This window comes from Canis aureus, chromosome 15 (assembly GCF_053574225.1).
Source record: "Canis aureus isolate CA01 chromosome 15, VMU_Caureus_v.1.0, whole genome shotgun sequence".
Classification (NCBI taxonomy): Eukaryota; Metazoa; Chordata; class Mammalia; order Carnivora; family Canidae; genus Canis; species Canis aureus.
The window spans coordinates 38,894,330-38,917,335 of NC_135625.1; the positions used below are offsets into that span (position 1 = coordinate 38,894,330).

At 44.5% G+C, this 23,006-nt stretch overlaps 1 long non-coding RNA gene across 1 annotated transcript in view; it reads right to left on the minus strand.

Annotated features, from left to right (window-relative positions):
* Positions 1 to 478: 478 nt before the first annotated feature.
* The window catches only part of LOC144284529 (uncharacterized), a 133,639-nt gene continuing 111,111 nt past the window's right edge, over positions 479 to 23,006 (minus strand). Inside the window, exon 3 of the long non-coding RNA XR_013352963.1 lies at positions 479 to 785. This is a non-coding gene — a long non-coding RNA (uncharacterized LOC144284529). The remainder of the gene's footprint in view (positions 786 to 23,006) is intronic.

Genomic DNA, 23,006 nt, shown 5'->3' on the forward strand with positions numbered 1-23,006 from the left:
CCCCCTGACCAAGGCCATCAGCGGCTTTGGGTGTTTGGAGCCCGCTGTGCAGTCCTCCATCCTCCCAGCTCCGACCGTGCTGACATCATGGTCAAAGGCCGTCCTTCCTTGGCAAGTGACCGAACATACATTTCTCAGAGACAGCAATGAGAAGGCCACCTAACTGAAAGTCTTCTGAGGGAAAACAGCTTCCCCACACATGTCCTGGGCCTCTTTGTCTGATAATGACCTGGGAACATTTGCTGCCTTAACAAAAGGGTTGCTTTGCATTTCATTTAACCTGAACTGCCCATCCCATTGCCACCTGATATCTCTGAACCGCTGTCAGCCGCATGTTCTCCCATTCCTGCTTAGAACTCACTTAGCCCTCAATCCCTCCAGGAGGGACGCTGCTATTACTGTTTGGTTTATTTGCAAAATGAGAGTCACATGCATAGATGACAAAATGCAACATAAGCAAGAATGATGTTGACTCTTTATCCAATCTGGTAAGAACACTGTTGTCAGGCAGAAGGGCACTTTTATTTGTTTAACCCCACCATGTGACAGATAATGCTTTCTGTAGCTCACAGTGTCTAAATTAATTTGTAAAAATAAACTCCAAAATGTATGATAGCTCCAACACAACAGAAGTTTATTTCCCACTTATACTAGACTCGAATAGCATCCCTACAAGTGGGGTAGTTCTTCTCCAAGCAGGGCCTGGGGGTCTAGCATCCTTCCATCTTGTGGCTTTCATCTTCAACATGTGACTTCCAAGCAATTTATGCTGGTCTGCATCAAGTCTGAAAGGGAAAAGACACAGAGGTTTGTCCGTGGGAGGTTTCTTATGGGCCAGGCCTGGAAGCACTACTCACATTGGATCTGTAAGAACTACTTATAGGTGGTATTTATAGATGAATCTTTTTTTTAAGTAAGCTCTAGCCCAAGATGGGGCTTGAACTCATGACTCTGAGGTCTAGAGTCACATGCTCTACCGATTGAGCCAGCCAGGTGCCCCTCTGGATGAACTATTAGATACAACTGCTTGCCCCTATCTGGGCAGCTCCCAGAAACAAATCCTCTGTGCTTAGGAAGAATCTTTGATGGACAGCTGATCATCTCTGCCACACCATCTAAGCAGTATTATCCCCATTTTACACACAAGGAAACTGCGTATGATATCCAAGGTCACAAAGCTAGTAATTGCAGAGCTAGAATTTAAATCCAGGTGCGTCTTACACCAAAGCCTCTGCTCATTCCACTCCACCAATTAAACCACACAGGAAAAGAAAATCGAATCAGCACATAAACTTCCAAGAAAACAAGACTCAAGTTGGAGAACTGGTCTTAGAACACTTAGTTTTAAGTGCTCTTAAAGTCCGCTATGCGGACCCTGAACCATACTGGACCCCGATTTCAGGAAGCAGAAGCTAGATTTATCTCCTTTAAGAGCAATGACAGATTACTACCCAATTTGCAAATGATGACACTGAGGCTCAGAGAAGTTAAATTGTTTACTTAAAGTCACACAGCTACATGGGCTGCTGGCAGGACTACAACCTAGTCTTCTCACTCCAAGTCAAGGGCATAATCCTCAGCTTTCTACCCTTCCCACCTCATTGGAGGTTTCCACACCCAAGATGGAAATGAAATCGGAGATCAAGATACTCTCCATGCTGGAAAACTTCTTAGAGCAACTATTACCTATTATCTGAATCTAGAAATATGGGTCCCTATTCCTAAATTTGAAAAAGTTGAAGACTCTGCCAATATGGAGGTTGAAAGAGTCTCCATCAATTCACAGGGGAAAAGGACAAAACTCCTCAAAGACAAAGACTGTGTACTATTTTTTTTGTACCCTTGAGGCCTCGTATACTACCTGGAAATCTGAGGGCTGTGCAATAAACATCTATTAGATGCAAGTATGAATGAGTAAATGAATGCATTCCCCACTTTCCCAGCAAGAACTAGACATCAAGATGTGTTTCGGGCAAAAAGGAGAAAAAGGAAAAATAAGTCTCTTCTATTTATCTCTCAGTTCTTGGGCCATAACTTATTGTATTCTCTTTATTTTGTTTTCTCTAATGATTAGAATGCATATTCTTAACTTTTCACAGTCTGATTAGAATTAACCTTGTATCTTTTTATGCAAAATGTAAAAATTTTACCACTGGATAGGTCAGCGTACCATCTCTCCCCATCTTTTAAACCATGGTTAATGGCTCTATTTATTACATCTGCATGTGTTGTAAAGTCCACAAGACAATGTTAGAACATGCACTTTAAATGTCATGTGTATTTTAGATAAATTAAGAAATGAAAAGTAGTATCTTTGCTTACTCTAGATATTTACCATTTTTTATGTTCTTCACTCCTTCTTGAAGATCTGCTTTTCCATTTGGTATCATTTCTTTTCAATCTAAAGAACTTCCTACAGCATTTATTACAGTGCAGGTCAGCTGGCAACGAACTCACTTGGCTCTTTTGGCTATAAATGTCTTTATTTTGCATTCGTTCTTGAAACACATTTTCCCTGGATATACATTTGGGGTGGACAGGGTTTTTTTTTTTTTAATCACTTCAAAGATGGCCTTCCATTGTTTTCTTGCCTCCTTAATTCATTGTCTTTCTGTATGTAAAGCATCCTCTTGAGGCTCCTGGGTGGCTCATTTGGCTAAGCAACTGACTCTTACTTAATTTTGGCTTAGGTCATGATCTCAGGGTCATGAGATTGAGCCCCAAGTCGAGCCCCACATCAGGCTCTGCACTTAGCTGAGTCTGCTTCTCCCTCTCTCCCACTGCTTCTCCCTGAATGCTATCTCTCTCTTATTATAAATCAATCAATCAATCAATCAATCATCCTTTCGCTCTGACTGCTCTCAAGATTTTCTCTTTCTCCTCTGGTTTTTCATAATTTGCCTATGATGTGCCAAGGCATTATTTTCCCCACATTTGTCCTTTTGTGGTTTGCTGAGATTTGTGGGGTTTTTTCTTTTTTATTAAGCAGGTTCACAACTCTGAGATAAAGATCTGAACCAAAATCAAGAGTTGGTTGCTTAACAGAAGGAGCCACCCCACCCAGATGCCCTTGTTGATATTCTTGAATGTGTAAATTTGTCTTTCATCCCATTTGGGAAACATTTTTTCATTATTTCTTTGCATTATTTATTTCTATTCATTTTGCTTATGTTTTCCCTTTCCATTCTTTATTAAGAGTAGATAATTTATACTGATCTATCTTCAAGTTCACAGACTTTTTCTTGATCACATCTGTTCTGCTTTTAAGTCCATTCAGTAAACTTTTGCTTCAAAATTTTATTTTCGACTTCTGTGGTCCTTTTTAACAGTTTCTATTTCTTCATTAAGGTTGTATATATTTTTCATTATTTCAGGCATATTTTTTCATATGTTAATGAGTAAAGTAATAAGAACTAATTTAAAATCCTTTTCCTGGGGATCCCTGGGTGGCTCAGCGGTTTAGTGCCTGACTTGGACCCAGGGCATGATCCTGGGGTCCTGGGATCGAGTGCTACATCAGGCTCCCTGCATGGAGCCTGCTTCCCCCTCTGCCTGTATCTCTGCCTCTCTCTCTTTCTCAGTCTGTCTCTCATTAATAAATAAATAAAATATTTTAAATAAGTAAGTAAATAAAATGCAATCCTTTTCCTACTAATTCCAACATTTAGGTCACATAGGGATCAATCTTCACTGATTGTGCTTTCTCTTGAAAACGAATCACATTTTTCTAGCTCTTTCTGGACTGGATAGCTGTGGATTATATTCTGGACATGATGAATGTTGTGTTGTGGGTACTCTGAATTCTGTTACATTCTGCTGAAGAGTGTGAAGTTGCTACTGCTGCAGTTGTTGTTGTTATAACAACAATTAAAGCGATTAGATTGGTTGGGCTGAAATTGTCAGTTCTGTCTCTTGGATGGCAGCTCAAATCTCAGTCCAAATCTTTTATTTTTAGCTGAGCTGCTTGGATTCTACCCCATGCATGCTGGAACCTGAGATTTGGGTACAGCTTATATTTAGCAGCCACTGTTGCCCAAAACTCTGTCATCTGGTTCTTTAGGCCAGGAAAGTTGCAGGTTTCCTGAAGGAGTTTTAGCTGCCCCACATGGGATGGATTACAGCTAAAGGCCATAATAAGTGGGAAACTTATCCTACACTGTCCCCTTCCTCCAGGTGTCAACTGTGCCTTCAGGTAGCTACCTCTTGAATTTTGTCTAGAGCTTACTGTTATTATCTGTTTGGAGGGGGTTCATCTGATAGGTGCTTACTTGATTATGCTGGAAGTAGAACCCTCTCAGTGTATTTTGAGAGGGGAAAAGACCAGCTGTTCTAATAAGATTACCCCTCATAGTTCCTTGTCCTGCCACAGTTCATAAAACTTTCCAAACTTTCAAAGGTGAAAGAGGAGTGCTTGCGGTGGAGATGTGGGAGGAACAGAATTTCGAGCAGAACTAAAAATTCAGACATGACTAGATCTTTTACATGCATTATTACACATGTCTTTAACATGTCAAGAAGCATTTACTGGGCATCCACCATATGCCAAACAGGAAAATTTCAACCAGGGCTCCTAATGAATGGATAGGGCATATCAAAGCTCTTCCAAACCTGATTAATATGAATATAGAGATTGTCCTCTACCACATGTGATATAATTAACAATAATAATCACTATTCTGAGTGTCAAATATGTGTCATGCACAGGCTCTAACCATCACAAGAATCCTGCATTTTTATCATCTCTATTTTATATGAGCAGTGCTGTGAAGTGGAAAACAATCAGGTGTCAGATAAGCCTAGGTTTCGATCATAACTTTGACTCTAACTAAATGGCCACAGACTAAGGCCAATTGCTTAACATCGGCAAGCCCCAGTTAACTTACCTATAAACTGAGCATTCAGAGTTGTTGTAATGGTAAAAAATAGCAGAAATAGGACACCTAATACAGAACCTGGTTTATCTAGTTACCATTCTTTTCACAGACAAGAATACTTAAGATTAGGAAGTTTAAATAACTTGTTCACAAATAGGAAGTTATCTTGCCATCTAATAAGTGTCGTAACTGGGCTTCAACCTCATGTCTGTGCACTTCCTTTATAGCTGGCTGCATTATCTCCATAACAACCACCAATTATTGAGGACCTATTATGTCTAAGAACTATACTAGGTGTATAGCACTGAAACTAACCAAAAGATTTAAAAAAAAAAAAATAAGACCCTCTGATCAGTCATTTTTCCCCTTATGTAATCATCAGAATTATAGGTCTTTAAAATAGCTTTTACTAACCCAGGGTTAGGGTCTTCCCTTCCTTAAGGGAAGCACCTTCACTTGATAGAGTTGCTGTCTACCCCAAAATGCAAGAGAAAGACACACTAGCTATTTTCCTAGAGGGCAGAGGTCTTATAAATGGCCACCTGGTACTTCCTTTATTCAAGAATATATTTAAATGACCCAGAGGAGTGGGGAGAAAATGAAGTTTGGACAGAATATTTAAGGTTCCCTCAATCCAATGACACAGTCAACAGCCCTCTGCTCCTTTCTTTGCATGGGAGAGTCAACCTGGGTATTATTTACTCATTTAGATCACTCATTTCAATCAAATTCTGAACTACAATAAAATTTCCTTTGTCAAGCCATCATTAGCAGGTTCAAGATTCTGGACGAGTATATACAGACCTTCCATACCCACATAGTTATTTAAAGTTATCACTAAATTCAGTTTAAAGCAATTATCTAGTGGATTGGCCAGATTCCACCTCTCTCCTATATAGCATAATGTGTTGTATCCTTTCTGTTCATTATCCAACATTGTTGACTTACAGGTTGGTGTTAAATCTTAGTTACATTTCCAGACCTACTGGTATATCTATTCACACATTTATCTGTTCAATAAATAACTCTCAAATGCCTGCCTATGTCAGACACAGAAACTAGAGATATGAACGGTTGTGTTTCACGATCTCTGTCACAACCTGATACAGTGAACAGCACCCTGGGTCTGAAGTCAGAGGTCTGTCTTCTTTATTCACTAAATGAAAGACCTCAGTTAAGTCCTTTAACTTCATGGAATCTCAATTTGCACAACTATAAAGTGAGAATAATTTGCCTGCAATCTTTAACTAACAGGGTCTTGCAAGTTTCAAATAAAATGATATAAACAAAAACATTAAAATTGTAAAATAGTATATAAATAGAAGCTATCATTCTAATTAAATATTACATATCATTTATATTTATTGTCTGTTTTCTTCACTATGCACTCCTAATAGTTTTCATGAGCAGAGCTATTACTATTATTATAATAGGTTAATGCTGCATCATTAGACAAAGATAGGCTCTACATAGAGCAGTAGAGGGTGAGGGAATTTTTCGAAGATAGTATATTTTTGACAAATGTTTTCATTTGTTTTCTTTATCAAATAAAGAAAGCAGCCCAGCCTTCTTGGAGCTTACAAGATAGCCACAAGTACAGATACTGGCCATTTAATTATTGGTTTGATTGGTGTTAGTAGAAAAGAATTAAGAGGTGCCATAGAAGCACAAAATAAGGATAAGTCCCTAGCAGAAGGGAGGAGAGCCCCAGTGAGAAAATAATCCCAAAGCTGAGCTCTGGAGGATAAGTAGTAGTTAACCACGCAGGGAGGGAAGTAGAAGAAGTGCTCCAACAAAGAGAGTAGAATGTTTGAAAGACCAGAATCAAGGGTAGCAATAGTTGATTTTAAAAGGTGTCAAAACTGTGGTGTCTGGGTGGTTCAGTTGGTTAGGTGCCCAACTCTTAGTTTCTCCTTGGATCATGACCTTGGGGTTGCAGGATTGGGTGCCACACTCAGTGGGGAGACGGCTCGGGATTCTCTCCCTCTCCCCTCCCCCCACTCACACACTTTCTCTCTCTCTAAGATAAATAAATCTTTAAAAAAAAAAAAAAAAGGTGTCGAAATAAACCTGATATGTCAGGCCTGGAGAGAACCAAGATCAGAGAGGCATGAGATCAGCCTGGTGACTCACGCAGAGGTCACATCATGCAGAGTCTTCTAGAGCACATTACAAATTTGGGTTCATGAAAAGCCATTGGAGGATCTTAAGCAGGAATAATATTATCGTATTTTCCTTTTTATAACGTAACTTTGACAATGGAATAGAAAAATAGATATAGATCTCAAGGGGCAGGAGTAAGTGTAAGAAGGCCAGTTAAGAGCCTATTGCAATGATCCAGGGAAGAGATAATAATGGTGCCTTGTACTAAGCTGGTGGCAGTGAGATAAAGAAGTGTCTAGATCTAAAATTATATAAGAGATATAAATGGCCAGACTAGAGTTCTAGAAATACTGACATGAAGCAGTGAGAGAAAGAGAGAACTCAAGATATTTCAAGTTTCTAGTTTGAGTAACTGGGTATGACAATGATACTCGCACAGAGAGGTAACTGTAGAAGGACCAGGGTGGGAGGGAAAGTTAATAAAGGGGTTTGGGAAATATTATGTTCAAGGTGCCTGGGGCAGAAAATACTAATTGTCCTCCCAGCCTTCATTCTGGGGATCTACGGGGTGAAGAGAAGGTACAAAGAACTTGATCTGTCTGGTCAGTTAGATAAAATTTGTCCTTGGACCTCAGGTCATTTGCTTAATTTCTGATTATTCTGTGGGGGTTGATAAAGTCCAGGATCTTCTACTTTTAATTCTCACAACAGTGTCCAGGATCTTAACTGACACAAGGCTGGCCAGGTGGTACCACATTCCCTAGCTTAGCTTGCAACGAAGTATGGCCCGGTGGATTGGGCATATAAGCACCACATATGATGCTCGGTTTCTGGAAAGAGAGTTCGTTGTCCTCAGCTTCCTCTTCCCGCTTCACGCATGCCGGAACACAATGCCATTGAGACATTTTTCACCCTGTAGAAGAGTGGACAGTGCTCTAGATGGTGGAGTAACAAGATAGAAAAGAAAGCCAAAAAGTCCTGGACAACAGCATGAAGCAGAGCCACTTGCCCTCCCTGGAATGCCCAGAAACTCTGGACTATGGTGTGAAACAGAAATAAACTGCAGTCTGATTTGAGCCACTGTAATTTTATACTCTGTTTTAGCAGTGTAGCCAAGTGGAACTGCCTGGTGAAAAGGTAGAGAGAGGGTCTCAGGAGAGGTAGAGAGTCTTCAGAACATAAAAGGCTATTGAAGCCATGGCAAAGACATAAATAGTCTTGGCAAGAGACGAAAGAGGGTGAGAAAGCAGAGAGTTGGTCAAAACCCTCAGGACGCCAACAAAAGAGTCAGGTGCTAAAACCCCAGCTGATGAAGCAACCTGACAATGCCCAGAAAAGTGAGCAGACTCCAGGAGAATGCAGTGCTCCAGAAGCAGGTGGGCGGTGCTGGCAGGGAGCACGCAACATTAGCATCTATTTAGTGGCTTGGAGTTAGTGGCTTGGAGCTCACTGGTGACCTCGGGGAGAAACTCCAAGGGCATGGAAGGAAGCAGAAGCCATGCCCAAGTAAACTGAGAGGCAACAGCAGTGATAAGTACAGCATGGATGTTCAGAGAGTATGGCTGGAAAGAGCAGGGAAGAGGTAGCTAATCTAGAGATTACGGCAGGGGTGGCATTTTTTAAGATGGAGGAGATTTGGATATGTGTAGGTGGTAAAGATAGAGGGAAGCATGAATATAAGTCGTAGTTTGAGATCACAAGGAGGCGAGAAAAAATGGGATGATTTAGAGCAAAGTGGTGAAACTGGCCACAAAGAGAAGAAAAAGATACGGCTTCTATTTTACCAGAAGGGAAGCGTTTTGCAACCACACATCTGCTCCACCAACCTGAGTCCAGGTTCGCAACCCCTTTCTGTCATCACATTAGACAAGCAATTACCAAATCAGTCAAGTGGGACTAATAAAGATTTTTGAATAAACATTTATAATAATGGTCTAGCTTTTGCAGAGTTTTGAAGCCAACCTAATTAGTGGATGCTGGATGCCGAAATTGTCCACATTTCATTATGTGCTCTGATACGTGTATACAAAATACAGGCAAAACCCAATTAGAAAGTTAGAATAAGGGCTTCTTGAAGGCAGGACTTAGATACAATTTTTGTTTGAGTCCCCAGCATTTAATGGGTGCTCGATAAATATATCAAGGATTCCGTTAAATTAAAACTAGGTTTCACAAAACAATTATATTTCTTTACCAAAGAATTGACCATCAGTTAATTTCATGTTAGCCAGTAACCCTGATGTATTTAAATTTCAAATAAAAACTTACTTTTGAATTTTGGCTATAAATACCTTTTTTTTAAAAGACTTTATTTATTGAGAGAGAGTGAGTGAGCAAGAGAGAGAGCACAAGCAGGGGGAAGAAGCAAAAGGAAAGGGAGATACAGGCTCCCCACTGAGAGCCTGATGTGGGACTCGATCCCAGGACCCTGGGATCATGACCTGAGCTGAAGGTAGATGCTTAACCAACCAAGCCACCCAGATGCCCCTATAAATACCTTTAGCATTTTGAATTATTACTGTCGAATCTAGCCACTCTAGTACTTTAGGGACATACCTATTAAGTAAAATCAAGAACCCCAAACCTTTTAAATCAGTAAGAAGAGGTGATAGCACTGGAGAAGACATCAGTGGTGGAAAAGATTATGAAATTTCAAAAGCTGGGAAGTGGGGAGTGGGGAGAGGAGAATACAGAGGACCCTCACCTGACTAGCCAGGTGGATAAACTTTGTCTCTGTGCCTCGGGTCATTTTAATAGATTTACTTAATTTCTTATTCTATCGTAGGTTGACAATGTCCAGGGCCTACCTATCTATCTTGCCCTCGAGGTGAGTTTCTCCTTGAGGCCAAAAAGTGATTATAGGAAGGAAATACATAGCTATACATGCTCTGGCTCCAGTTTTTACTAAAGCTCTAAAACTCATCCTACCATGTCCTTGGTTTCTGAATTATTAGTCTATTCACCCTCTTTGCCCCCTGTCACAAGATGTAACTAAGACACATTGACAGTTCCCAGAGAGCTGTGTTTCTCTCTTCCGGGTCACTGCAAGTAACCCTCAAGAACACAGCTCAGACGATTTGGTTGATGAGAACCCCCGCCTTTGGTCTTTATCTGCCTGAAGTGACTGGGGGCATGGAAACGACGCTCCAGAGAGAGGCGAGCCGGTGCCATCCCTTCATTTGTAGGTGAGAAGCCTGCCTAAGACAGGAAGCAATTTGCCCGAGGTCGTGTGGCCGCGGTGAGCAGCAGGTGCAGGCTCCGACTGGGATCTGATCTCCTGGCTCCTGGCCCAGGGTTTCCCTGAGAGACCCTCAAATGAAGACATTCTCCCTTTTGCAAACATTTACTCCTGGCCATTGCTATCTTTTTTATACAGGGCAGGAAGGAGAAGAACATAGGCATTTCTGGCCATATGCTCTATTTTTTCTAAGCTAAGAAATCACTGCAGGCCAGATCTGTCCCTGAGTGACATATGCTTTCCATTCTCCAGCCTATTGTTTTATGCAAAAGCCTCCATGAGATCATGGAGACTTGAAAACCCACCTGAATGTGCCACTTTACTTCGGAGTATCTTCATACCACCTTCGCTCCCCCATCCTAAAATTATTCCCAATATCTGATCTGCCTGGGCTCCCTATTCCATTTCATAAATTTGTCCTCTCAAAGAAAGGCATCCAGGCCTTCAAGGGCCACCTAGTCCATAGCCATGACTTGGAGATGGCCAGGGAGCAAAGATAATCCTCAGAAGAAAGAGTCACACCTCTGGGGTCCTTTTATGTCTTCCAGGCATTTGCACGCATATATTTATACACCCATAAACATGCATACACACACAAACACACACACACACATGTGGCTGCCACACAAGCCAAAATGCAAAAAGAAAGGCCTGCGCAGAAGAGGAGAAAATGTCCCCTTTATATCTGCAGGCTGCCTCCAGCAAAAGCATTCCTAAATACGATAGGTTAAATATATTGCTGCCATTACACTCTACAAGAAACACATTCCATAAAAACGAAGGTGCTGTAAATTATACAAATATGATGCTAACAAGCCAGGAAATGCACCGCTAATGAGGTCAGCTACAGAACTCCCGCAGCGCTGCAAATCAGGTGCCAATCCTGCATGTGAGGTACAAGAACGGCATTGGGTCAGCATTTTCCAAGTGCGTCTGTAACCTGCTGTTTGGTGTATGGTTACACAGGTAGATAAAAAGCCTCCGCTTCTCCCCCCATGGCACCCCCCCAACTTTGTTTATGTGTCAAATATCCAAGCCACCAGACGAGCATGCTCTGCATTAATGTACCTGACTATTATGCCTATTGTTCTCCTGCTCAGAGTAGAGAATTAGTCACTCAGATGTGTAAATATTGGTTACAGTTTTGAAGCATGCAAGCTTTGTGTTTCTATCAGCCCCATTCCTGGAGGAATTATGCATGCTGTTGGCACCGGGTTTTGTACACACTGTATTTGCTAAAGCTCTAAAAATCAAATAAACATGTTCTCGGCTCCTGAATTATTAGACCATTCACCATCTTTCCCCGTTAGGGGGGGAAACAATAAACACGCCGAAATGTGGCATTTAGGAACTGCAACAAGATTTCTGCTTGGCATTTACAAGTTGGAGAACAATCAAAACACCCTTCCTATGCCTTTGTCACAAGGCCTTCAGCAAAGAGAGCCAAGAAGCCTCTGCAATAGCTCCTGACCTCTAGGTAAATGTGACCTTCACCTCGGGTCTGTGTGCAGCCTCCACCCACGGACATGTGTCGGGCGCAGGGATTGGTACTGCTCCTAGAGATAAGGGCGGAGAGGGACTTCGAGACTGTGGGCATTGGGGAAATCCATCTCACCCAAATTCGGAGGCCAGAGCTGCACCTGCTAAGAGCAGCCTGGCCTTCCCCTCTGAGAGTTCCATCCAGCCTCTACTTCCTGCCCATGGCTGGGATTACTGCGCTGAAGAAGTTAGATGTACCCAGTACACGAAAGAGCCTCTCAGACTGGCAGCGATTTGGAAGCAGAGAGGGCAGCCAATTTGATAGGCCAATCCCATGGTATTTCTTGGCACATTCTTTTTGCCCTACCAGGATCCAGCGTAATTAAGCTTTAAAGCCATTGAGGGTGAGCGAATAGAAAAGTGAGAAGTTTCATGTGAGATGCACAAAAAGAATGTAGAGCGAACATTTAGCAGATAAATAGGATCACAAAAATATCTCCTACATCCCCCGATGCTAAGCAAGGTATTTATGGTACAGCTTCAATTTCGAGCCAACAGCAGGGGTGGGAGGTCGTTTTGTTCTGAACCGCCTGGCCTAGCCCTAGTCTCAGACACCTGTTTATACTCTCTCGCGAAGGCTCTGTTGAGCCTGCTCCCCCCAGTCCAGGGGCCCTGCCGCAGATCTATTTGTATACACATATCCTCGGTTTTGGAAATAACTTCGGCACATAAATGCCATTATTTCCAACAGAGTTGGTGTAAACCATATTTACTACTCAAATACTCAGCTAAAAATCGAGCTGTAAGGGAACTGTAGCAGCAGCACAACAGCAACAAAGAAATCGGTGACAGCTACAAACCACAACCACAAATCAAACAAATTCGTAAAGTGGCCTTGAGGTGGGAAGCACAAAGCAAAGACATAGCGAGGTGGCAGGCTGTGGCAGCGCTCCACACATAGGAAAGAAAACTGAATTAGTAATTCCCTGCTCTAAATTAAATACATACTACATGTGGGGAGCACACAGGGATATAAAGAGGCAAGAGGAAGGCTCAGAAGGGAGGGGGACCCAGTGAGATGCACTAGTTGTTCTCACTCCCACAAAAATCTCCACGGTCTGTGTGATCATAGACAAGGGGATCTCAGGGTCTACGCAGAGAGAGCTGAGCTGTGCTGATGCTCCACAGAGGCCTGTCCAGACCAGAGGAAATATCAGAGGGACAGCACACCCGCAAGCCAAGACTCTCTTCCCTTGGAGGCGTGAACTGTCCAATCAAGAAAGATAAAGCCCACAACCCCAGAGCCCCACTCACACCCCACGTGGGAATTTTCATTCATTTTTCCGGCAAGCATTTTACTAAGCACCCGACCTGCGGTGTGTCTGGCACTGGAGAGGACAAATGTATGTGAGACGTTATAGTCTAACAGGAGAATAAGAAATGTTCAATAAGAAAATCATGGTTACATAAGCAAATGACGATGCTTTTCAGGAAAAAAAAAAAAAAATCCAAAGAGCATTGTGTGATTGATAACCGAGGGTAGAGAGGGATACAGGCTGTACATGGTGACCACGACCCAAGTGAACAGAGAGCACTGTGGGCTGGGTGAGCCAGGAGGGCTTCAAGGAGGAGGTGGGCTCTGAAGGTAGACAGGACTCAGAGAAGCAGAACAGAGGCAGGAGAATTGTGTGGGGTCAAGGCCAGGAGCTGGGGACAAACATGGCCTGGTTGGGAAGCCAACAGTGACCATTTTGACAGATGCACAGATTTGCCTCTATAGGAGATTTCTTGACAGGAGAACAGAGGCAGGTAAGAGTCTGTTTCTACTGAACACCAACCAGGCTGATGTTAGACATCGGGTCATGTTTTAAAATTACCTGTAATGAACACAAGGCCCCTTTCAGTAGAAGGAAAAACCCATATTCGTGTATTTTACATACATTTACATCTAAGGTAGGTGCCAGAACAGACACAGGGCTGGGTGTGGAAGAGGGTGGGCGCATCTGCCCACAGCCTGCGTGTGTGTACACTCGGAAACAGCGTGCACTGGGGTCTCTCACGCCCCCTTCCTCCTGGAAAGCACGGAAGCAGCACAGTGTGCTTGCAGACAGTCGGGCTTCCTCTCAGGCAAAATGTGTGTGTTTGGGGAAAGAGGGGGCGACTGCGGGGGAGGGACAGAGAGCTAAGGTTCTTCAGGCCACAGAAGGTACTTGAACTCTGGGAAGGTCGGCTGTTTGTAATGAGGATGAGTTGAGAATCACCATAACCCAGAGCAGACTAAGTGTGAAATATGCATTTTTCTCTTTCATTTCACACTATTTTTACGAGACCTCTGTGGAGACGCAGCAAGCGAAGCCCTTGGCTTGAGCCCTGCAGGGTTGGCAGATTTATTACTGAATTAAAAAAGAAGAAGAAGAAGAAGGAGAAGGAAAGAAAACAGTTCAGCTGTCTGTCCAGGTAGAAAGGATTATCTCTACTTGAAAGAAACCAGACCCAAAATGCCTTGCTTGGGCCGAGAGAGGCACCCCTGCTCTGCCCAAAGCTGTGCCTTCTGCTGCAGCCAAAATTGCTACTAATTCTTAAAATGGTTCTTAATCCCATCTCCAGCCTGGCTGCAGGAACCAGACTATCTGTCCCCTGCCCTTTCTGCGGCAAACTCTCAATGACTGTCCCACCATGGCGACGCTGCCTGCCTGTCGCATACTGACAATGGGCCCATACCTAAAAACAGCCCTCCCCCACCCCCAGGTCACACAGGGGACCGTGTCTGGAAAAGCAAAGTACTGCCAGAGTTCCAGGCTCCCAGAGTCAGGAACACCTGTCCTCGGACCTCTGCCCGACCCTTCTCCACCCAGAGCTCAACCCAGAACCAGCCTAGCCTTGAGGCAAATACCTAATCCCATTTGCACAAATAGGAAGGCCAGTTGAGAGTGCCACAGACGGCTTAGTAGAATTTACGAAATGCTCTTCCACTCGCATCATCATCACATTTGACTGATTTTCCATTTTAAGCTATTGTACTGTACTCTTGCTACGTGCCAGGCACCGGGCTAGGCACCAGGCATACGAAGGGTATAAAGAAGGAGCCCCTGACCTTGGGATCATGCTCACAGCTCAACCGGCTGCTTCTCCCAGACCCCACTCGGGGAGGGATTACTTTTATACCCAGGGAATAGGTTGAGAAAACTAGAACTCCAAGAAACTAAATAGGAGCCCAAGGCCACAGAGCCCGTAAAGGCAAACTCCATCCCTGGGAGCCAGCTCATCAAATCCACATTCTACAGGCCCTACACCCTCCTAAGGGGTTCACCAGACGCTCTGCTTTCTGGGTCTGTGTTATTTCTCCTTCAATCCTTAGAACACACGGCCCTCGTCCTTCTCTTCAGTAGGGAGCTGTGTTGCTTCTTGCCTTTATCGAAGGCCACACTCACCCTGGAGAGGAGCTCATTTTCAGATCAGCAACCCTCCTGCTCCCCAGTAGCTGAGCCTGTTGTCATGTTTCTGTTTCTTGCTGCTTGCTTGCCTTGGCCATGGACAACTGGTTGGCTCTTCCCACCTCTCTAAATCTTCTACTCCCCAAACTTCTCCTGCCCCCCTCCCAGAAACCAAGGTCCCAGATGTCCTGGCTGGAGCTTCTTTGTCAAACCCACCAGGAATAAAGGAGCCATGCCCCCAGCGCTTAGCCCCCAGTGTCTCCCCTGAGTGGCCCTGCCATCCTTCGGGAGCATCCCTCTTGGCCTCAGCTTTCAGTTCCCTGTCCCACACCCCTCCCCTCACTCCAGTCCCCAAGGAATTGTGTGTATGGGGGTGGGGGGGGAGGATTCGTGTTTGCAAAGTGCTGTGAGGAAGAAAAGAGCCAAGCACTTCCCATCCACAGGAAGAAAGCAATTTTAATTGAAAAATGAAATCACAGATTACATGCAAATCTTTGTTGGCAAATTTCAATTACCATCAAATTAAATGCATAGCTAAGCTAAGCATCTTCGGGACACTCCATTTAATGTTTTCCCAGGATATGTCCACAGCAATCAGAGGAGGCATGCTAGGTGTCCCCCTGCAGAACGAGACCCTGGGGAAGAATTCAGGGAGCTCAAGCTCTAGCTGCCTAGGGTCCCCCACATTCAGACTTTAAACAAACTTATCTCGGCTGTGAAGTGGGAAAAGAGGACAGGAGAAGGCAGGAGTTTCCACCGGCTTTACCCATTCGGCTTCCTATCTTTCAGAAAAGCAGGCATCAGCAAAGGAAAAATTAGAAAATATTCTTCAAGCCGCAAAATTAAAATTCGTGTCCCCCAATTACCTCATCTTTTCCTATGATTTAATAGAGGAGAACACTGGAGCTCAGCGAACCCCTTGACCAAGCTGAGGCGGCCAGCTGCAGAAGCAGAGGCATCAACATAGGTTGCATCATGCCCAGGACAGGATTTTGTTCCTGGTCTAGTGGACTCTAAGGAATGGGGTTCACACTCTGTGGAAAGCTGGGGATGGTAAAGCTGCTTCTATACTGCTATTTATCATTTTATTTTCATATCCTACTTGGTCTCGTTGGCTGTGTCAGGCACTCTGCTCACTGCCACGTTTCACTCAGTACGTTCAACACACGTGGCCCAAGGGCTCACCTTGCACCGGGCACCACGCTGGTCCCAGACACTGCAAAACCAGAGAGGTGAACCCCCTTGCGCTCCTCACGGCCACGATCCCATCGTGCAGGTGCCATGTCTCCCGACGTGAACACTGCCACAACTGTGCCTGAGACTGGTTTTAGAACAGTCTCTCCAACTAGACTGTAAGCACGTTGGGGAAAGAGCCACAATCGGGAATCTGTGCATTGATCTATGCCCAACACACTTGAGTACTTCCCCCAACATATATTAATGGAAAGTAATCCATGTTTGAAAGAGAACACTAACATCATGGTAGTTGTCGCTCAGAGAAAGTGGGGATGTCCATACGAAGCTTTGCCCTGAACTACAAAGAGGTTCTCCTAGATGTCTTTCATCCAAGCAGGAAGTTTCTTATCACTAGATGATAATTTCCATGTTGCCCAACACCCAAGTGGCTGGAAGACCCCAAGGAGGATTCACTTAAGCCATAGTCGTGCCCATCACAGCATGTGCCTGGCCCTGGGACACCCCAGCTTTTGCCTGCTGTCAGACCTCCAGACCTTCTGTACACCTGCAGACAGAGGGGATGGGGGAGGAATGGGAGAAGGATGTGATTGTCAGGCCTGTCCCCAGAGTGGAACGAACAGTTCTGTCAGTTGGAAAGGCCGCCAAAGCCAGGGCCCCCATCCTGAGTCTGGTGAGAAAAGCCAGAAGGAGTGTGACAGGCCCAGGCTGCTGGGGAGAAAGTCCCCCTCCTCAGGGCCCCGGGCCCCAGCCGGGGCGGCTCTCGCTCCGACTCCGCCTCTGCAGAGCATGTGGGTTCTCGCGGCCTTATCTGCCAGATGGCTCCCGGAGGGGATGATTTATTAGGTGCAGAAAGCTCGCTGATAAATTTTACTGCAAGTCCCCGGCAGAAGACTGGGGGTAGCAACAGCCCAGCACAGGCAGCTCTAATGGAAAGTGCCGTCACCAAAGAGCAAAGCATTATTTATGACTGTCTGTAATGCCGTTCGGGGGAAATTCATCATCGCCTCCCTGCTCCGTGCGCGGGGACAGCCGCGCTGCGGGGCGGGGGAGCCGGGACAGGTGGGGAACAGTTCGAGCATCTCTGGGAATCTGCCGGGGGAGAGCCAGGCCGTATTTTCCCTCTGTGACCCCGCTCCCCTTGTCAAGCGCTGACCTACAAGTCCCCTCGCCATCGCCATCCGTCTCCCCATCCTCCCCGCCCCACCTCCACCCTCCTCCTTTCTGCAAAACAGAGAAGAGAGAGAAAGGATGGCGTTTCCTTGTTCGCTGTGTGGAGTGCAGATGCTGGGGTGAGGGCAGGCCTTTCCAAAAACAGACGTCTAGACCCACGAACACTCCAGTCCCCACCGAGTGCAGAGCAAGAAAGGGCCTGGTCTCGAATTTTGCAAAACTGCTGAAGAAACAGGCTTGGAATAGGACGATGGCCCAGCTCTGGTCACTGGGTTTCAGTGCCAAGGAGCTCAGAGGCTGGAGTCCCTGGTGGGCCCTCCGGCACTTTTCCTTCTGGCACACAGCAGGGCCCTGGGGTGGAGCCCCTCCATCCAGGTGTCCTGTGCACTCACCTGGAGGGAGACATTGGGGGGCAGCCCTATCCTAGCCCACCTTCCTCTCCCACCATGTCAACAAGTGAGGTCCCAATCCCTATGCTTCCTTTTGGTCTATCTAGACTAGAGTAGTCATGGATTACCATCTGCCTCACATCTGAATTATTTATGTCTCAGTCTGTCTCTCTTATCAAATTAAGTGCTCCTTGAGGGCAGGGTCTATATCCTATTCATTTTTATATTCATCTCAGCAGTAAGCAGAGCTCCTGGCACATAGTAGCCTTGATAAATGCCTGATAATAAAATTACACTGGCAGACTTAAGATACACTGGGATTGTGGCCCCATGGGTTCTTACGCATCTGTCACCATGCTGGGATTCATAGCATTTCAAAGTAGTTTGTCCCCACCCACACACCCATGGCTTGGTGTAATGGAAAGAGCACTGGATTAAGAGTCAGGAGAGATGAGTTCTAGTGGGCAGCAACCCCATTCTTTGAGTACGTAACAGGAGCCGAGTCAGATTTCGCCGCTAAGGCAATAATAAAGCATGGGCAGCTCAGTTTCTTCTGCATGCCTTAGTGTGCTGGGGAGTAATGGAGTAATCAAGCCTGCCCATCCTAATTTATAGGACTTCTCTGAGAACGTGAGTACAATGAGGAGCAGGAGATCTAAGTTCTAGGAAGGGAGGGAACAGCTTGTGTCTACTGGTCACCCTTGCTAAGAATGACACTCAAGTGATTTGTAGGCATTATCTTATTTACATACTTTCGCAGCAGATCCCTGGGGTCAGTTTCATTATTATACTCACAGTAAGAATTTGAAAACATGGTGTCAATTCCTTCGCTAACTGGTGGGTGGCTTTCAGCTGGTTCATTTTCCCTCTTGGGGTCTTTTATTCCCATCTGGGAAATGAAGGAGTGGGAGTAGATGCTCGAGAAAGCCCCTTCGGCTTCAAGTCCCCATGAAACAGGGAGGTCTGTGGTCATGCCAGCAGCCCAGGCAGCCCTAGTTTACTGCCAGGCTGGGGGTGTAGATGGGTGATCAGCATTTCCAAGAAAAATAAGCTATGCATGAAGGGACTACTCCAATTTTTGCTTGAAGAGCTGGGATTTCAATTCATTCCAACAGGAAGTATCAAAGAGAATGGCAGTAGAGCCTGCTGTGACCGTCTCCTGAGGAGAGAAGAGTCTGACAACTCTAGGCCCCAAGGGGGACAGGAGAAACCTCAAAAGGCTGGTCTGCAGAGTAGCCCATGCTCTGCCCATCCTGAATGGGTGAGGACAGTGACAATGATGCCACTCATGAGCCCCATCAATCTCTTTGCTGGCTCCACAGCTGATGTTTTCTCTAGAATCATGACATTTTCAATCCAGAAGAGAACTTTATGGCCTTTACTTCAACAGATTTACATGGAAACCAAGGACCGGAGTAGTAAAATGAGTTGCCCAAGATAAAAGACTCCCTGGAAACCAAGCCTCTTGACCAGTGCATAGTGCTCTTCCATATACTGGGTGATCAGTCTAGTGGCCACTGGGTGGGTCCTCCCCACATGCATTTTCCAGGACATATGGGAGGAGCATCCAGGTTTTTCCATGAAAAGTCACATATGTAAGGATCACATTGGTGTTCCTTTTTCTTTTAACGATGATAAAGCCTGTAGACTTTGATCTTCTCAAAAATATGAGTTCAGGGCATAAGAACAATCCTAATACAGTGCTACAAATTTTATTCATGAAAAAGTAGACAAATAAAAGACCCAGCAATAAACAAAGAATTGTGATCAAGCTGATGGGAACTCCAGAGTCTTACAGACCACTTTAGCAGGAGCCCTTCTTAGTTCTGACTTGAAGTTTGCATCATTAATGATGGTTTGGGCTCCAGTAATCTCAGAGAACAGAATATTTCTTGGAAACAGCAGGTGGAGTATAGTAAATAAGAATAAAAGATGTGGAGTTAGCCCATGTCACCCAAGGCAAATGACTTACCTTTTCTGAGCTTCAGTTTCTTCATAGGATTATTTGAAGGACTACATCAGGCAATGGATATATGGTCCTTGTGAAGTGCCCAGTACAAATAGATGAACAATACATAGTATTTGTTCATTTGACTACAACATTCAGAAAATCAGGACTTGAACATTGAACATAGAACCATAAATTTCAGGACAGTCTGTCTTCTTGGTCAACATGAACTGGCTTTCTTCTCTGTCCAGTCCTCTTAAACCCAAGCTCAAATGATATAGATGCATGATAATTCAGATACATCCCAAAGATCGATCTCCAGAAAGCATGACTCAAACTCATCCAAATGTCCAATCCCTTTGGAAATTGAGACGATATTTCCATGTTCCAAATGACTGCATCTTTTAGTACCTGGAATAAACATGGACTGTAAGGTATCTCAGCCATGGCAAATGAATATGGTACTTTTTGCCAGTCATCTAATGACACAGACAAGGGCAAAAATTTCATTTGAATCTCCAGCTTCCAAACATAGGCTTGTGAGCTGGTCTTGGAGATAATGCAGAATTCCTGAGTGTTTTGTAGACATGCTGATTTACTCTAAAACGAGCGAGGCCCAGGAATCAGCATTATAAATAAGCAAGAGACTCAGATGTATATCCAGATTGGGAACCACTGATCTGAGGCAATGGTTATTCTTCTGTGTATACTTTATTATACTTTCTCACATATGTTCTGTCTCCTTGAACTTCATATTTACACTATTAAGTCACAGGGAGATTGGGAGAAAGGATTGAGAATACCTTTATCCCCGTCTCATGGACTCATCAGCCACTTCCTTTTTTATTTTGAGATTCTCACTGCATCGGATGTTATAAAAATGTCTCCCTGCTTTCAGACCGTCTTTGGGTTTCATAAAAATGCGCTTAGTATTTAAGTTAGCAGTGACACATTCATACTTTAAAACAGAAAATGGCAAATAGGATTCATCCGGTGTAATACCACCAACTGATTAGCAGGCGTCGTCTGGAACACCAGGGCACCCTGAGGACAAGCCCAGCTCAGGGAGAGTTAGTGATTCTACTAGTGATGACAGGCGTGAGCACAGTCCTGGGAGAGTCAAAGAGATGTCACTTCCTTCCTGCTCCACTTAACATATTCTACCTCCAAAGGAGAAAGAGTACTCAAAATTGATTGGCAAGTGATATTTAACATGTCAGGTTTTCATTCCTACTTCCATTGAGAGCTTGTTTTCCATTTTTGTTATTTCCCTACCTCGACTGAAGGCACATTCAAGAATCTGTGTGCTCCTGGTCCAGATAAAGGAGAAAACCATCGGAAATCAGATCAGAAACTTCTGAGGCTCTGGACCCCGTGGAAGAGTACACACCAAGGAGCATTTCCCTTCTCCCACCCTGGAATGCAAGAAGCTGGTTTTACTGGTTTCTTCCTGTCCATGCACCATCAAGAACACACTGGAAGTTAAATGAAGGAATCGCTCTTGGCTTTCCTTCTCTGATCCAGCCTGCCTTCCTTGGAACTATCCCTTCTATCCTAAATGCCCCTCCCCACCCTCTGTTGTGTTTTTACTGCAACCCTACCAATTACTTAAGGTCCAAATCAAGAACTACCTAACAGAAGACTTAAGACTTGACATTCCCGATTGGAATTATTCTTCCACAATATTTAGTGACCTTATAAAAGCACTCCTGACTGTCTGCCTTGTTATCCTAGTTAATTGTGTGTGTTTGTCTACTTCTCCCTCTAGTTGTGAGCCCTTGGAGAGTAGAGACAGAATCATATTCACCATGAGAGCCTCACAACCCAGCATACCGAGCTGCCCTCATAAGTACTCAATTGAATTAAACTGGAGATGCAGCTCAGCTTTGTTCCATAAAAGAAAGAAAATAAGATACAGAGTGAATCCTGTAAAGGAAAGTCTTCTCTGTATTTTGTGCTCTTCCGGATGCATTTGTGTGCAGGGAAGCCTACAAGAAAAAATGAGTGGGAAATATCAGAAAGGGAGACAGAACATGAGAGACTCCTAACTCTGGGAAACAAACTAGGGGTGGTAGAAAGGGAGGTGGGCAGGGGGTAGGGGTGACTGGGTGATGGGCACTGAGGGGGGCACTTGATGGGATGAGCACTGGGTGTTATTCTATATGTTGGCAAATTGAACACCAAGAAAAAATAAATTTATTAAAAAAAAATGCCCCAAACCTCCAAGACTCTCCTGCTGCTTCTTCAGATGATGCAGAAGGAGGCCTAGAGTCAGGGGACCTCTAACTGAGGCATGCTCAAGGGGGTTGGTTTCTGGGAAGATTCTTAGCACCCTGTGGAGTATGCGGGCTTTGCTGAGAACATTACCAGTGGAGATTAGCTCAGCAGCTAACGCCACACCTTCCAAAGACAGCACCTGCCAGGAGATGCAGTCAGTGGAGCAGCCAGGGACCCAGAATCCAGCTCCTCACCAGCCTTCCTAAGCCCTGAGAGATCAGAGCAGCTGGGCTTCAGTGCACAGCTACCCTCCATGCCATCAGTGTAGACCTAGGACTCTTGGAGAAGGTGAGGGAGACAGGAGGGAGGAGGGAGGCTAGGGTTGACCAATGAACAGATGCCAAGTCTAAGATGTCAGCAACCCCTGTCGAGTCTGGGTTTGCTACCTGGCCTTCCAAAGGCTGTTCATTTTCTCCTGGACAATGAGCCCACAACACAGTATGGCCACCAAATCAGCTGGGGTTCCTTTTTGTTGCTGTTGTTTTTAACTTTGTATTCATATTTCTTTTTTTATGTTTTATTTAAATTCAATTTGCCAACATATAGTATAACACCCAGTGCTCATCCCATTAAGTGCCCTCCTCAGTGCCCGTATCCCAGTTACCCCATCCCTCAACCCTTCCCCTTCTGCAACCCTTTGTTTGTTTCCCAGAGTTAGGAGTCTCTCATGGATTGTCTTCCTCTCTAATTCTTCCCTACTCAGTTTCCCTCTTTCCCTTATGGTCCCCCTTCCATTATTTCTTATATTCACATATGAGTGAAACAATATGATAATTGTTCTTCTCTGATTGACTTATTTCACTCAGCATAATACCCTCCAGTTCCACCCATATCAACATAAATGGTAGGTATTCATCCTTTCTGATGGCTGAGTAATATTCCACTATATATAAATAC